At 55.7% G+C, this 16,418-nt stretch overlaps 2 long non-coding RNA genes across 4 annotated transcripts; both read right to left on the bottom strand.

Moving 5' to 3' along the window:
- Nucleotides 1–2,597: 2,597 nt before the first annotated feature.
- LOC135578822 (uncharacterized) lies at nt 2,598–4,595 on the bottom strand. 2 transcript variants are annotated; one of them, XR_010470951.1, is made up of 4 exons: nt 3,879–4,595; nt 3,661–3,768; nt 3,424–3,533; nt 2,598–3,223 (listed from the first exon to the last, which is right to left on the bottom strand). It is a non-coding gene; the product is annotated as an uncharacterized LOC135578822 (long non-coding RNA). The 2 variants fall into 2 exon arrangements; XR_010470950.1 differs by having other exon boundaries at nt 3,661–4,583.
- A 9,018-nt stretch (nt 4,596–13,613) lies between these two features.
- On the bottom strand, nt 13,614–15,717 carry LOC135578820 (uncharacterized). Of its 2 annotated transcripts, XR_010470947.1 has the most exons (4): nt 14,936–15,717; nt 14,718–14,825; nt 14,481–14,590; nt 13,614–14,280 (listed from the first exon to the last, which is right to left on the bottom strand). It is a non-coding gene; the product is annotated as an uncharacterized LOC135578820 (long non-coding RNA). The 2 variants fall into 2 exon arrangements; XR_010470946.1 differs by having other exon boundaries at nt 14,718–15,701.
- Between the last annotated feature and the right edge of the window lie 701 nt (nt 15,718–16,418).

Here is a 16,418-nt window from a genome sequence, read left to right as displayed (position 1 = left end):
ATGTCTTTGAATTCCCACAATTCCTTCCAACAGACGTTTTATTTACTTCAAAAGAACCACCCTCAGAGGAGGAATCCCGCCACGGCACTATGGGACGAGGAGCAGGAACAGAGGTAACATAGGACCCATCTCAAGTTTGTTTCCACAACTCTCCCCAGGCACAGGATGTTTCGGAAAGATGGACCCAATTGGAAATCACTCTGCGTGTGAAATTGGGACCGTGTTTTTGAAACACGCTGTAGTATTGCTGGAGACACATCCCCTGGTCCCTCTGCTTCCAAATTTGCACGAAGCCTTGTATCAAGTCCCAAGCTCCATTCAAGAGAGTCTGGTTAGGCACTGGCAAAAACAGTGAAGAAAGGAAAACGAATATCCAAAAAATCCCCAAACGTATGCATATGACCAACCATACATCAGTAAAAAGAAATCAATAATTCAATAAAGAACACTGATAGTCAACAGAAAACGAAGGGACAATCCACCGGGTGCTGATCCAGTGCTCTTTCCCGTGCTGTACTCTTTGCATTTCATTAGTGGCTTCGCGGTTGTTCCTGTCACCTGCCTGCGCTGACTGGCACAGTCCCTGTCACTGCCCCAGCTGGCACTTCATCCCCCTCTGCTGCCGGATGGCACAGCAGCCCTGCAGCTCCGCAGCGAGTCAAGCCCAGCGTTGCATCTCCCTGCCCTGGTCACGGCGAAGGGCTCCTGTGCCCAGCCCAGCAGGGCAGCGGCATCAGGTGCTTGCAAAGGTTGCATTTCGCTCCAGGAGCCGAAAGCCGAGTTGTTGGGAGTGACCTGGGAACTCGGCTCGTTTGAGAGCCCAGCCTGCAGCCCCGGGACAGCAGCAGCTGTCTGTCCCTCCTCTGAGAGGCGGGGGCGTTTCTGGAGGGAGCGTCACCCTCCGAGGCAGAGGACAGAGCTTATGAAGGCTCGGTGCTTCTGGACTCTGACCCGCCACAGGATGTGCAATGGCCGTGGAAGTGGAAACACCGATTTTCTTTAGTGCTGTAGTGTGGAGAATGCAAAACGTGTTTGAAGAGACAGTGCTTTTTTGGCTCCAAGCCAATTCTAGGGATGTTCAAGCGTTTCCGGAAACGGGTGTTCTTGCCACAACCTTCTTGTGAGTTAATGAGAAAATAGGGTGGGAAAAAAATCAGCACATCAAGTAGCTGTGACACACAGCACGGAAAAGTCTCCACCGGCCACTCCACGCACAAGAAAAAGCCCGATGGAAGGGCGGGGTGGCACATCGGGGCCACCGGGCTGTCGGCAGCGGTTGTAGCGGCGGCAGCTCCAGGGGGCTGCCCGGCTGGAGAAGAAGGGACAGGGGGCGGGAAGAGTTTTTCCTCCAACTCTCTCTCGGGAGCAGCCAAACCGCGCGACTCCCGCTCGTTCCCGCCTTTACCGGAACACGGGGCGGGGCCGAGGAGCGACGGCTCCGCCATCCGCTCGTCGGGGCTGCTGGGTCGGTCTTTGCGGGAGGCGGCTCTCCCGGTGCCCGGGCTGGGCTGCGCTGGGGTCCGTCTTGTGCCCGGCGGGCGGGCGGGCGGGGAGGGCGAGGCCGCTTGTGGGCACGCGTGGGTGGCGGGGCCGGCGCCGCCGCTTGGCGGGCAGCTGGAGCGGGGGCAGCGGGTGTGCCCGCCGGGTCCGGCGGTGTCGGCCGGTACGGGAAAATCCCGTAGAAGATGGTTCAGACTTGTGAGTATTATTTCTGCTTGTTGTTGCTGTTTAATCTTTTGTTTGCTGAGGGAAAACTTGCTGTAAGATCTGTGAGCAAAACGTGTTTTTGGAATATTTGCCAGCTGAGTGGTGTCTCCCTTGGACTTCATCTCTAGGGGGTGATCGGTTCAGGGCAGCCATACCCTTCTCCCCCCGTCCACCCGCCCTCCCCGTCTCCTCCCCTCCCGCCTCTCCCATACTCCCGCCTCGCCCCGTCTCCCCCCTCCCCGTCTCCACCCCTCCCGCCTCTCCCCGTCTCCCTCTCTCCCGCTTCCCTCCCCATCTCCCGCCTCTCCGTTCCCCGCCCCTCCCGTCCACCCCCCGGTCCCGCATCTACCATCCCCCCCCGTCCGGTTCGCCCCCGTCCCGCCTCTACCCCCCGTCCCGCTTCCCCTCACCGTATCTCCCCCGTCCCGCCTCCTTCCCGCCTCCTTCCCCCCCCGTCCCGCCTCCTACCCCCCCGCCGTCCCGCCTCCTTCCCCCCCCCGCCGTCCCGCCTCCTTCCCCCCCCCGCCGTCCCGCCTCCTTCCCCCCCCCGCCGTCCCGCCTCCTTCCCCCCCCCGCCGTCCCGCCTCCTTCCCCCCCCCGCCGTCCCGCCTCCTTCCCCCCCCCGCCGTCCCGCCTCCTTCCCCCCCCCGCCGTCCCGCCTCCTTCCCCCCCCCGCCGTCCCGCCTCCTTCCCCCCCCCGCCGTCCCGCCTCCTTCCCCCCCCCGCCGTCCCGCCTCCTTCCCCCCCCCGCCGTCCCGCCTCCTTCCCCCCCCCGCCGTCCCGCCTCCTTCCCCCCCCCGCCGTCCCGCTTCCCCAACGTCCATCCGACTCTCCCTGACTCCCCCCTTTCCCGACTCCAAAACACTTTCAAGGACACAAAACACAAGGCATACAAGTGTTTATGTTCAGTTTATTTTAGCTTCTTGAAGGCTGGTTAGTTCCTTGCACTTCTTTACGGTTGGTTCAGGTGAGTAGGTCTATGCTGCTTTGGATAGGCTGTTCTAGCTAAGTTTAGGGCCACCTCGTGGAGCAGCAGGCGCCCAGCCCAAATGGCCCAAAGAAGCCGTGGCAAGGGGCCGTGCTCAGCGCTGCAGAGGAAGGCAAAAAAGCCTTCCTCCCCCCAGCTGCGGGGCACGAGAGGCCATCTTCCTGGTGCTTGAGCAGCAGGCAGGAACCGAGCCAAAAGGGCCCAGAGGAGCTCTGCAAAGTGGTCGTGCTCAGTGCTGCAGAGGAAGGCAAAAAACCCCCGGGGACCAGTGCCAATCTGCCCCGGGGGAAAAAATTCCTTCCTGACCCCAGTGCTGGCGATCGGCTGTTCCCTGAGCATGTGAGCCAGACCTGGCTCCTCGTCCCATGCACAGGCTGCTCACGCCCCCCAGGACCTGCCCAAGCCCTAGCCTATCCTACCCTGTCCTACCTTGAGCCGGAGCCATCTCCCGGACTGCCGAGAGTGCCCAAATGCCTCTGACCTTCAAACACTCCTTCCGGTAGTCCTGTCAAGAATTCCTGACCGAGCCTGGGAAAAAAACCAAAATGCCAGAGATGAGAATTACTGAATGCAACAAGAAGACACAACAGAGATGACGGAGGAAAACAGCAAGAGGGGAGGGAGAGGAGGAGCAGAGAACACCTAAGTAAAGGAGACCCTTGCATCTCACCCAATCAGAGGAGTAAGAGAAGGGTTCCAAAAGACCAGGCTCTGAATAACAAGCATACCTCGTCAGGTTTCGTCTCCAAGTCTCCACACTTCTCCTTTTATAAGGCAAGGTGCAGATCCCACGGTGTCCTTCTGTCCCCGACGGTCTCTGGCGGTCTCCAGTGGGCTTCTGTGCACAGACACATACATCTAGCTTTTATTTTCTATATCTACATATTTCTATTAACTCTCTAGTCTGCCTACAGGGAGAAGGAGAGCGAAAGGAAAAGTCTGAATGATTTGTGCAATGTGAAAACCTTTTGCCTTGAAGGCAAGCTCCAGCGCTGTCCTCGGGTGTCCTGGCGTCTGTGGCGCTGTCCCCCGCTGTGTGGTGGCTCCTGAGGACTCCTCCCGGTGCTCTGGGGCTGCCGAGCAGAAGATGGCAGCGACCCTCCTCGCCTCTTCCCCAGGCCCCAGGGCAGAGGAGATGCCCCGGCATGAGGGCCGGGGGTGCGGGCTGGGAAGCCGGGCTCACCTGTGGCTCCAGAGCGGCTGCTGGTCCGGCCCATCCCCCGGAGGTGGCTAGTGGCGGCTGCGGGGGCGGCGCCGCTTGCGGCCAGGCGCCTGTTTGGGGGCTCTGGGAGAGCCCCCGGCCGTCCTGCGGCGCTTAGGGCACTGCGGCGCCGGAGGCGGTCCGGCCATGCTGGTGCTGGGCCCCAGCAGCCCTGCCTGAGGCGGATCCACCTCCATCGCCTCCTCCTCCTGCCGAGGCGGATCCACCTCCATGGGCTCCGCCTCTTCCCGGGGTGGGTCAATCTCCATGGGCTCCTCCTGCCTGTGGGCGGTGCTGCTGCTCCCGCCAGGCAGCCGCCGTTTGGGCGGCGGAGCCATCCCAGGGGGTCCCTGAGCCTCCTCTCTCTTCTTCGCGTCGATCCGGCGCTGTCGTCTGCGGCCTCTTCTCTCGGAGCGATGGCGCAGCTGGCACAGCTGTGCTCCAACTGCCATCACAGAGGCTCGTGGCGTCCCCAACGGCCGCTGCGGTGGCCGGCATGGCGGCCCCCGGGGCCACGAGGCCCCATTGCGGGGCCATTTTGCTCTGCAGCCCTGTCAGTGCTTAGATTTGGTTTGCCTCTGCTGGAACCGACTCATCGGCCTTTTGTCTTCAGCAAAGAGCAAGAGCTGCAGATCTTTGGACAAGGTGTCTTAGCAGCACGACCAACCCGGTCGCTGTATTGCAGAATTGTACTATGCTAAGGGATTCTGATCTTTCTTTAGTGCTGTAGTGTGAAGAATGCAAAACGTGTTTGAAGAGACAGGGCTTTTGTGGCTCCAAGCCACTTCTATGGATGTTCAAGCGTTTCCAGAAATCCTTCTTGCAACAGCCCTCTTGTGAGTCACAGACTTGTGAGTATTATTTCTGCTTGTTGTTGCTGTTTAATCTTTTGTTTGCCGAGGGAAAACTTGCTGTAAGATCTGTGAGCAAAACGTGTTTTTGGAATATTTGCCGGCTGAGTGGTGTCTCCCTCGGGCTTCATCTCTAGGGGTGATCGGTTCAGGGCAGCCGTGCCACAGAGTAGCAGTTGCACGACTGATACTTGTAACGGGGTTCCTCATGGGTCGCCTTTATTTTGCGTGGGTTGCGTGTTGAACTGCTCGGTAGTTAGTTTGACATTTCCTGAAGGTCTAGGCAAAGATTTAAAAAAAGGAGCGGACTTAAAGAGAAGTATGTATTATTTTGTCATGCCATGTTGCTATTTGAAACCTGTGTTGATTATTGGTGATATTCAAGAAATTGCCGAGACTTAGAGGGCAAATCTTGATGTGCTGAGCGGAAGAGTGCAAGGGGTCTGTTTGGTTGCCAGGTGGCTTTCTTGACCCATGTGGCCAGTTTATCAAGCTTACACTGCACGCCTGAGAGAGTGAGAGAGATCCCCTCCCTCCTTAAATAATGACCGTGACGCTAATGGGATGAAATACTCCTATCGATCAGCCTGGATGTCAGTCCAGCTCTGTCCCATCTCTGTCCCCCTTCCCCGATACGTCACATCTGTGGGCAGAGCAGTCAGAATGTCCTTGGCTCTCAGACCGGCGCAATTAACACCCCAGCACAGAGCTAATGTTTTTATCTCGTGTTCTCAAACTAACTGAAAGGTTTCTCACTCCATGAAGAAAATGAGTTCACTTTCAGTCAAACCCGCACAGTTCCGGGCACGGAGCCCTCAGGGCTCTGTCAGGGCTTTCTTTTCTCTTCTGCCTTCCCTTCCCTTCCCCCCTGCCCGTCCCCTTTCCCTCTCCCTTCCTTCACCCTTCCCTCAAAACCACTTTCCAGGACACAAAACGCAATGGATACAAGTGTTTCTATTTTATTTTATTTTATTTTGTTTTATTTTATTTTAATTTACTTCATTTTATGTTTTTTCGTGTTCTGTTATTCCATGTCATTTCCGTTTCTCACTCTTTTTCAGAGCCAATGCTCACAATCCTTAACACAAGCCCACGTGTAGCCAGGAGCAGGCTGATGCATTCTTCAGTTTAGCTCGAACAAACAGCCCTTGCGGGCTGGCAAAGGCAAGTCCCAGAGCTGCAGAGAGCAGCAGCAGGAATGGAGGCCAAGCTTTGCCAGGTTCCTGAAGAGGGAGGACCTTGAGAATGAGGCGCGGGACTGACCATGCACCAAAGAAGAGGTATGTGGTACTGTGGGATCTTTTCCAAAGCATCACATGTAGCGATGGCGAGCAGATGTTTTGCCTTGCACACCTTGTTTGGCTGCTGTGCTTCTTGGGCAGGGTGCACGAGAAGCGCTCTGGTCCCTGCCAGGCGCTGGTGTTGCCCGCAGGGAGAGGTGCCGAGTGGCAGCTGCGAATCCTTCCTGTTCCTGACAGGACACCAGTGGCTGCTCCAAAGCACTGGGTCCCCATGCAACATCTCTGCGTGCTGCTTCCTACATCTGCCTTCTTGGTCTGTAACTTGCTTGGGTTTTGCTTGTTTCTTTCTACCTTGTTTGGTGTTCTGTTTCTGTTGTTGATGTTGTTTCCATTGTTGTTTTGGTTTTGTTGGGTTTTTCTAAGTTGGTTTCATTTGGTTGGTTTAGGTCAGTTTACACGTTTTTAAGTTTGGTTGAGGTAGGGGGTCTTAGATTGCTTGTTTCAGGTTTGATGGTTTAGCTTGGTTTCGGTTGGTTAGTTTAGGTGGGTTGGTTTAGGCTGTGTGATGTGATTTTCTTACCGCTGATCTATGTTGTTTAGCTTTGGAGGTTTACTTTTCTTGGTTTTGCTGGGTTCTTTGGTTGGTGCTGTTTTCTGACACTTCTTTAGCACTGGTTGCGTTAGTTTGGTTGAGGTTTCTGGTTTTATGAGCTTGGTTCAGTTTGTTGCGGTCGTTTGAGGTTGGTTTGAGGCAGGTTCTTTGAGGGTGGTTGTGAGAGGCTGGTTGTCGAAGGCTGGTGGGTTCAGGTTGCTTGATGTAGGTGATTTTTGGTTGAAGGTGTCTTCCGTTGGTTGTTGTAGGTGGCGTATCTGAAGCTGTTTTCGTTGAGGCCGTTTTCAGTAGTTTGGTTTAGGTTTGTTTAGATGATTTTAAGTTGGTTGGTTATTTTAGGTTGTTTGTTTTCAGTAGGCGGTTTAGGTGGGTTGGTGGGTGTCTGTGTTTTCAGGTAGGTTGGTTTCGGCAGGTTTGGTTTACACTGTTTAAGTTGTTTGAAGGGTTTCTGTTGAGGTTGGTTCAGGTTGTTTGGTTTAGGTTGGTTTAGTTCCTTTTTGGTAGGTTGTTTTAGGCAGTGTTATTTACGTTGCATGTTTTGAAGGTGGGTTCCTTCAGGTTGGGGTGGTTTAGATTGGTTGTTGAGGGTGCTTTAGGTGCTTTGGTTAGATTTACATGGTGTTTTGTTGGTTTTAGGTTGTGTCTGGATGATTTGGATGTGACTGCAATCTCGCTGGGACATGCGTCCCCCCACTAATCACCAGGCTCGATGGGGCTGTTTGTGCTGTCTCAGCAGATGTCCCCGTCCTCCTTCCCTGCTCCACGTGTTTCCCTGCCTTGCTCAAAGAGGACGACCTTCCCCGCTAGAGGCGAACGAACCATTGCTAGGTCAAGGGGATACGGTAGCTGCGCTGTGCTTGAGAACCTCCAAACAAGCTCAGGGTCCATTTGTAGGAGAACCTGGGGTAGTCAAGCTTCCAAGACTGCAGACACATCCAAGTGAGACACTGCATGGGGTAGGGTGGCTGGTGGTTGGAGTTTGGTTGTTGAGGTTTTTTAGGGGGTTTTAGCTTCGTTGTTGAAGTTTAGTTGATTTAGATTGGTTTTTAGCTTGGCGATTGTAGGCTGGTTTCAGTGGTTCTATTTAGCTTTGGGTTGTTTGCTTGAGGTCATTTTGGTCAGGTTGTGTCATTCGATTTCCTGTTTTTGAGGTTGGTTTAGATGGGTTGCTTTAGGTAGTTTTATCCTTTATCAGATTGTTTTGAAGTTGTTTGAGATTGTTTAATGGTTGTTTTAGGTTAAGATTGGTTGGTTTGGGTTTGTTTAGCTTGTTTGGTTACAGGTTGCTTGAGGTTGGCTGAGAAATGCCGGTTTATGTAGTTTTAGATTGTTTTAGGTAGGATTTTTTAGATCATTTGGTTTGGGTAGATTTGTTTTAGGGTGTTTAGGTTGGTTTCTCTTGCTTGGTTTAGGTTGGTTTAGGTAATTTGTTGTAGATTGTTTAAGGTTCTGCTTAGGTTGTAGGTGGCTGATTGAAGTTTTTGAAGGCAGACTGGTTTAGGTTGTTTAAGGTTGGTTTAGGTGAGTTGTTCTGTGCTGGTTTAGGTAGGCTGTTCTAGCTAAGTTTAGGGCCAACTGGTGGAGCAGCAGGCGCCCAGCCCAGATGGCCCAAAGAAGCCGTGGGAAGGGGCCGTGCTCAGCGCTGCAGAGGAAGGCAAAAAAGCCTTCCTCCCCCCAGCTGCGGGGCACGAGAGGCCATCTTCCTGGTGCTTGAGCAGCGGGCAGGAACCGAGCCAAAAGGGCCCAGAGGAGCTCTGCAAAGTGGTCGTGCTCAGTGCTGCAGAGGAAGGCAAAAAACCCCCGGGGACCAGTGCCAATCTGCCCCGGGGGAAAAAATTCCTTCCTGACCCCAGTGCTGGCGATCGGCTGTTCCCTGAGCATGTGAGCCAGACCTGGCTCCTCGTCCCATGCACAGGCTGCTCACGCCCCCCAGGACCTGCCCAAGCCCTAGCCTATCCTACCCTGTCCTACCTCGAGCCGGAGCCATCTCCCGGACTTCCGAGAGTGCCCAAATGCCTCTGAGCTGATGGTCCTTGGGGGCAAGACTCCTTCCTGTGCCTGGTGGGACACCAGTGGGTGTTGCAAGCACAGAAGAAATGCCCTTGGTCTCTCCACTGCTATCCAGCTCAAAAGGATTTCCATCCGTGAGCTGAGCTTGGATGGTGGCCCTGCCCGCAGATCACCTTGCAGTGGAGAACCTCCAGCAGCCTCATGCAAGCTCTTCCTCCCTCAGCCCCTGCCCTGTGATTCCACCAGCTCCTCAAGTGCTTCCTGTGGGATGTGTTGCGGCTGCCCCCGGGCCAGCTCTGGCAGTGGACACGGGACCCGGCTGCTCCTTTTGGTCCTGCTCGGGGCATTGTGAGCGCTGCATTGCCGGGTGCTGGCATTGTGACACGGGGGTGACAGAGCCACGCGTGTGCAGTCCCGCCCACCCCAACTCCGCCCAGCACCTTTGGGAGGAAGCCTTTGGGGTGCTGGCCCCAAATCAGTCCCTGTCATCTACAAGACAGGGGAGTAATCAACCTAACCGTGTCCCTCTTTTGCCAAAACACAGTGTGGATTTGTTGCCAGTCCAGTCTTACTTCCAGTACTTCTTCCTACAGCCCCGTTACGAATTCCTGCCCAAACCTGGGAAGAAGAAACAAAATGCCAGAGATTACTGAATGCACCAAGAAGACACAGCAGAGATGACGGAGGAAAACAGCAAGAGGGGAAGGAGAGGAGGAGCAGAGGACACGTAAGCAAACAAGATCCTTGAATCTCACCCCATCCGAGGAGTGATAGAAGGGTTCCCAAAGACCAGGCTCTGAATCAAAAGCATACCTCGTCAGCTTCTGTCTCCAAGTCTCTCATTTGCTGCTCAGCCTCAGGTCTGCTCTGACAGTAGGCCACACTTCTCTGCCTCATTTCAGCATCTGGATGCTTCAGAAGAAATGTGTGAGCTGCTGCAATAGCCTTTGCAAGGTTGTGAGCCTAAACAGGGATGGGAAAAAGCGGAAGGGGGGGAAAAGGGTTAATGGGGGAAAAAAAAATCAAAGTTTCCCAGTTTTTTCAACAAATCGATTATTGCTGCAGATAGCATAGGTGATGACTTGAAGTTAACAGAAGAGCATTTTTCCCCTCCACTTGCCCTGTTCATGAAGCTGACAAGGCAGAAGCATATACTGTTGCTCCTGTGTGGGATTAGTCTCACAGCAATTACTGAGGCCAGCCTGTGACTGCTGACCAGGAGCCATCACTGCCCGTGTTTACACGGCGTTCGTGTCACTTCTTGGCCCAGCAGCACGCAAGACAATATCCCAAGAACGTATCTGCCTGATGGTGTTACAGAGTTCGAGCAAACGGCAGGGACCTGTGTGTGATCTGCCGCAACAGCTTTTGGAAGGTCGTGAGCCTAAACAGGGGTGGGAAGAAGAGGAAAGGGGAAAGAAAAAGTTAACTGGGAAAAAAAATCCACGTTTCCCACTTTCTGTCAACGAACTTTCCTGCAGCCTCTCTATTCCCCAGCTGACATCTAGGGAAGCCACAGTCTCAGCAGATACAATGTTACACTAGAACTGATACAAATCTTTGGTGGTTTTTTACTAGAGGAGCATGTTTTACTAGGAGCGTGTTACTTTTAATGCCAAAATCGATTATTGTAGCAGATCGCATCATAATGATTGTAAGTTCAAAAGACGACTTTTTCTCCCTTCCTCCCGTACTGCATTTCTAGTATTTACAGAGGGAGAGAGAAAGGAAAAGGCTGAAGTATTTGTAAAATGTTAAGAAACTTTTCCTTTTTTCAGGCAAGGTGCAGGTCCCACGGTGTCCTTTGGTCTCCGACGTTCTCCAGTGGCGTCCTGTGGTTTCCAGCGGCCTTCTTCGGTCTCCCACGGTCTCCAGCGGGCTTCTCTGTGCCTGCATTTATAGCTGTTATTGTCTATATGTACATATTTTTCTAAACTATATTGTCCATAGACACACATATAGGGAGAAGGAGAGAGAAAACCAAAGTCTTAATTGTTTGCTGAAATGTGAAAACCTTCTTCCTTTTTAAACCAAGACACAGAGCCAATGGTGTCCTGTGGTTTCTAGCGGTGTCCTTCGGTCTCCGGACGGTCTCCTGCAATCTCCAGCAATCTCCGGTGGTCTCCTGTGGGCTTCCGTGTGCACACATTTATCGATTTAATTTTCTATTTTTACATGTCTTTATAAACTATACAGTCTGCATACACATATATAGGGAGAAGGAGAGAAAATTTGCCTCCGTTTTTAACGCAAACATTTGTCCAAAGGTGTAAGAACCATGTCTTTGAATTCCCACAATTCCTTCCAACAGACGTTTTATTTACTTCAAAAGAACCACCCTCAGAGGAGGAATCCCGCCACGGCACTATGGGACGAGGAGCAGGAACAGAGGTAACATAGGACCCATCTCAAGTTTGTTTCCACAACTCTCCCCAGGCACAGGATGTTTCGGAAAGATGGACCCAATTGGAAATCACTCTGCGTGTGAAATTGGGACCGTGTTTTTGAAACACGCTGTAGTATTGCTGGAGACACATCCCCTGGTCCCTCTGCTTCCAAATTTGCACGAAGCCTTGTATCAAGTCCCAAGCTCCATTCAAGAGAGTCTGGTTAGGCACTGGCAAAAACAGTGAAGAAAGGAAAACGAATATCCAAAAAATCCCCAAACGTATGCATATGACCAACCATATATCAGTAAAAAGAAATCAATAATTCAATAAAGAACACTGATGGTCAACAGAAAACGAAGGGACAATCCACCGGGTGCTGATCCAGTGCTCTTTCCCGTGCTGTACTCTTTGCATTTCATTAGTGGCTTCGCGGTTGTTCCTGTCACCTGCCTGCGCTGACTGGCACAGTCCCTGTCACTGCCCCAGCTGGCACTTCATCCCCCTCTGCTGCCGGATGGCACAGCAGCCCTGCAGCTCCGCAGCGAGTCAAGCCCAGCGTTGCATCTCCCTGCCCTGGTCACGGCGAAGGGCTCCTGTGCCCAGCCCAGCAGGGCAGCGGCATCAGGTGCTTGCAAAGGTTGCATTTCGCTCCAGGAGCCGAAAGCCGAGTTGTTGGGAGTGACCTGGGAACTCGGCTCGTTTGAGAGCCCAGCCTGCAGCCCCGGGACAGCAGCAGCTGTCTGTCCCTCCTCTGAGAGGCGGGGGCGTTTCTGGAGGGAGCGTCACCCTCCGAGGCAGAGGACAGAGCTTATGAAGGCTCGGTGCTTCTGGACTCTGACCCACCACAGGATGTGCAATGGCCGTGGAAGTGGAAACACCGATTTTCTTTAGTGCTGTAGTGTGGAGAATGCAAAACGTGTTTGAAGAGACAGTGCTTTTTTGGCTCCAAGCCAATTCTAGGGATGTTCAAGCGTTTCCGGAAACGGGTGTTCTTGCCACAACCTTCTTGTGAGTTAATGAGAAAATAGGGTGGGAAAAAAATCAGCACATCAAGTAGCTGTGACACACAGCACGGAAAAGTCTCCACCGGCCACTCCACGCACAAGAAAAAGCCCGATGGAAGGGCGGGGTGGCACATCGGGGCCACCGGGCTGTCGGCAGCGGTTGTAGCGGCGGCAGCTCCAGGGGGCTGCCCGGCTGGAGAAGAAGGGACAGGGGGCGGGAAGAGTTTTTCCTCCAACTCTCTCTCGGGAGCAGCCAAACCGCGCGACTCCCGCTCGTTCCCGCCTTTACCGGAACACGGGGCGGGGCCGAGGAGCGACGGCTCCGCCATCCGCTCGTCGGGGCTGCTGGGTCGGTCTTTGCGGGAGGCGGCTCTCCCGGTGCCCGGGCTGGGCTGCGCTGGGGTCCGTCTTGTGCCCGGCGGGCGGGCGGGCGGGGAGGGCGAGGCCGCTTGTGGGCACGCGTGGGTGGCGGGGCCGGCGCCGCCGCTTGGCGGGCAGCTGGAGCGGGGGCAGCGGGTGTGCCCGCCGGGTCCGGCGGTGTCGGCCGGTACGGGAAAATGCCGTAGAAGATGGTTCAGACTTGTGAGTATTATTTCTGCTTGTTGTTGCTGTTTAATCTTTTGTTTGCTGAGGGAAAACTTGCTGTAAGATCTGTGAGCAAAACGTGTTTTTGGAATATTTGCCAGCTGAGTGGTGTCTCCCTTGGACTTCATCTCTAGGGGGTGATCGGTTCAGGGCAGCCATACCCTTCTCCCCCCGTCCACCCGCCCTCCCCGTCTCCTCCCCTCCCGCCTCTCCCATACTCCCGCCTCGCCCCATCTCCCCCCTCCCCGTCTCCCCCCCTCCCGCCTCTCCCCGTCTCCCTCTCTCCCGCTTCCCTCCCGATCTCCCGCCTCTCCGTTCCCCGCCCCTCCCGTCCACCCCCCGGTCCCGCATCTACCATCCCCCCCCGTCCGGTTCCCCCCCGTCCCGCCTCTACCCCCCGTCCCGCTTCCCCTCACCGTATCTCCCCCGTCCCGCCTCCTTCCCGCCTCCTTCCCCCCCCCGTCCCGCCTCCTTCCCCCCCGCCGTCCCGCCTCCTACCCCCCCGCCGTCCCGCCTCCTTCCCCCCCACGCCGTCCCGCCTCCTTCCACCCCCGACGTCCCGCCTCCTTCCCCCCCCCGTTCCGCCTCCTTCCCCCCCCCGTTCCGCCTCCTTCCCCCCCCTCCCGCCTCCTTCCCCCCCCTCCCGCCTCCTTCCCCCCCCGTCCCGCCTCCTTCCCCCCCCCCGTCCCGCCTCCTTCCCCCCGCCGTCCCGCCTCCTTCCCCCCGCCGTCCCGCCTCCTTCCCCCCGCCGTCCCGCCTCCTTCCCCCCGCCGTCCCGCCTCCTTCCCCCCCCCGCCGTCCCGCCGCCCCTCCCCCCTCCCACTCGTCCCGCCTCCCCTCCCCGCCTTCCCCCCCCCGCCGTCCCCCCTCCTTCCCCCCCCCGCCGTCCCGCCTCCTTCCCCCCCCCGCCGTCCCGCCTCCTTCCCCCCCAAGCCGTCCCGCTTCCCCAACGTCCACCCGACTCTCCCTGACTCCCCCCTTTCCCGACTCCAAAACACTTTCAAGGACACAAAACACAAGGCATACAAGTGTTTATTTTCAGTTTATTTTAGCGTCTTGAAGGCTGGTTAGTTCCTTGCACTTCTTTACGGTTGGTTTCTGTGAGTAGGTCTATGCTGCTTTGGATAGGCTGTTCTAGCTAAGTTTAGGGCCACCTCGTGGAGCAGCAGGCGCCCAGCCCAAATGGCCCAAAGAAGCCGTGGCAAGGGGCCGTGCTCAGCGCTGCAGAGGAAGGCAAAAAACCCCCGGAGACGCTTGCTGTCCCACCTCGGGGGGAAAAAAAGCCTTCCTCCCCCCAGCTGCGGGGCACGAGAGGCCATCTTCCTGGTGCTTGAGCAGCAGGCAGGAACCGAGCCAAAAGGGCCCAGAGGAGCTCTGCAAAGTGGTCGTGCTCAGTGCTGCAGAGGAAGGCAAAAAACCCCCGGGGACCAGGGCCAATCTGCCCCGGGGGAAAAAATTCCTTCCTGACCCCAGTGCTGGCGATCGGCTGTTCCCTGAGCATGTGAGCCAGACCTGGCTCCTCGTCCCATGCACAGGCTGCTCACGCCCCCCAGGACCTGCCCAAGCCCTAGCCTATCCTACCCTGTCCTACCTTGAGCCGGAGCCATCTCCCGGACTGCCGAGAGTGCCCAAATGCCTCTGACCTTCAAACACTCCTTCCGGTAGTCCTGTCAAGAATTCCTGACCGAGCCTGGGAAAAAAACCAAAATGCCAGAGATGAGAATTACTGAATGCAACAAGAAGACACAACAGAGATGACGGAGGAAAACAGCAAGAGGGGAGGGAGAGGAGGAGCAGAGAACACACAAGTAAAGGAGACCCTTGCATCTCACCCAATCAGAGGAGTAAGAGAAGGGTTCCAAAAGACCAGGCTCTGAATAACAAGCATACCTCGTCAGGTTTCGTCTCCAAGTCTCCACACTTCTCCTTTTATAAGGCAAGGTGCAGATCCCACGGTGTCCTTCTGTCCCCGACGGTCTCTGGCGGTCTCCAGTGGGCTTCTGTGCACAGACACATACATCTAGCTCTTATTTTCTATATCTACATATTTCTATTAACTCTCTAGTCTGCCTACAGGGAGAAGGAGAGTGAAAGGAAAAGTCTGAATGATTTGTGCAATGTGAAAACCTTTTGCCTTGAAGGCAAGCTCCAGCGCTGTCCTCGGGTGTCCTGGCGTCTGTGGCGCTGTCCCCCGCTGTGTGGTGGCTCCTGAGGACTCCTCCCGGTGCTCTGGGGCTGCCGAGCAGAAGATGGCAGCGACCCTCCTCGCCTCTTCCCCAGGCCCCAGGGCAGAGGAGATGCCCCGGCATGAGGGCCGGGGGTGCGGGCTGGGAAGCCGGGCTCACCTGTGGCTCCAGAGCGGCTGCTGGTCCGGCCCATCCCCCGGAGGTGGCTAGTGGCGGCTGCGGGGGCGGCGCCGCTTGCGGCCAGGCGCCTGTTTGGGGGCTCTGGGAGAGCCCCCGGCCGTCCTGCGGCGCTTAGGGCACTGCGGCGCCGGAGGCGGTCCGGCCATGCTGGTGCTGGGCCCCAGCAGCCCTGCCTGAGGCGGATCCACCTCCATCGCCTCCTCCTCCTGCCGAGGCGGATCCACCTCCATGGGCTCCGCCTCTTCCCGGGGTGGGTCAATCTCCATGGGCTCCTCCTGCCTGTGGGCGGTGCTGCTGCTCCCGCCAGGCAGCCGCCGTTTGGGCGGCGGAGCCATCCCAGGGGGTCCCTGAGCCTCCTCTCTCTTCTTCGCGTCGATCCGGCGCTGTCGTCTGCGGCCTCTTCTCTCGGAGCGATGGCGCAGCTGGCACAGCTGTGCTCCAACTGCCATCACAGAGGCTCGTGGCGTCCCCAACGGCCGCTGCGGTGGCCGGCATGGCGGCCCCCGGGGCCACGAGGCCCCATTGCGGGGCCATTTTGCTCTGCAGCCCTGTCAGTGCTTAGATTTGGTTTGCCTCTGCTGGAACCGACTCATCGGCCTTTTGTCTTCAGCAAAGAGCAAGAGCTGCAGATCTTTGGACAAGGTGTCTTAGCAGCACGACCAACCCGGTCGCTGTATTGCAGAATTGTACTATGCTGAGGGATTCTGATCTTTCTTTAGTGCTGTAGTGTGAAGAATGCAAAACGTGTTTGAAGAGACAGGGCTTTTGTGGCTCCAAGCCACTTCTATGGATGTTCAAGCGTTTCCAGAAATCCTTCTTGCAACAGCCCTCTTGTGAGTCACAGACTTGTGAGTATTATTTCTGCTTGTTGCTGCTGTTTAATCTTTTGTTTGCTGAGGGAAAACTTGCTGTAAGATCTGTGAGCAAAACGTGTTTTTGGAATATTTGCCGGCTGAGTGGTGTCTCCCTCGGGCTTCATCTCTAGGGGTGATCGGTTCAGGGCAGCCGTGCCACAGAGTAGCAGTTGCACGACTGATACTTGTAACGGGGTTCCTCATGGGTCGCCTTTATTTTGCGTGGGTTGCGTGTTGAACTGCTCGGTAGTTAGTTTGGTTTGACATTTCCTGAAGGTCTAGGCAAAGATTTAAAGAAGGAGCGGACTTAAAGAGAAGTATGTATTATTTTGTCATGCCATGTTGCTGTTTGAAACCCGTGTTGATTATTGGTGATATTCAAGAAATTGCCGAGACTTAGAGGGCAAGTCTTGATGTGCTGAGCGGAAGAGTGCAATGGGTCTGTTTGGTTGCCAGGTGGCTTTCTTGACCCATGTGGCCAGTTTATCAAGCTTACACTGCACGCCTGAGAGAGTGAGAGAGATCCCCTCCCTCCTTAAATAATGACCGTGACGCTAATGGGATGAAATATTCTTCTCGATCAGCCTGGATGTCAGTCCAGCTCTGTC

The sequence above is a fragment of the Columba livia genome, chromosome 2 (assembly GCF_036013475.1).
Source record: "Columba livia isolate bColLiv1 breed racing homer chromosome 2, bColLiv1.pat.W.v2, whole genome shotgun sequence".
In the NCBI taxonomy this organism is placed as follows: Eukaryota; Metazoa; Chordata; class Aves; order Columbiformes; family Columbidae; genus Columba; species Columba livia.
Note: the sequence above shows the minus strand (reverse complement) of the source record. Positions and strands in the feature narration are given on the sequence as shown.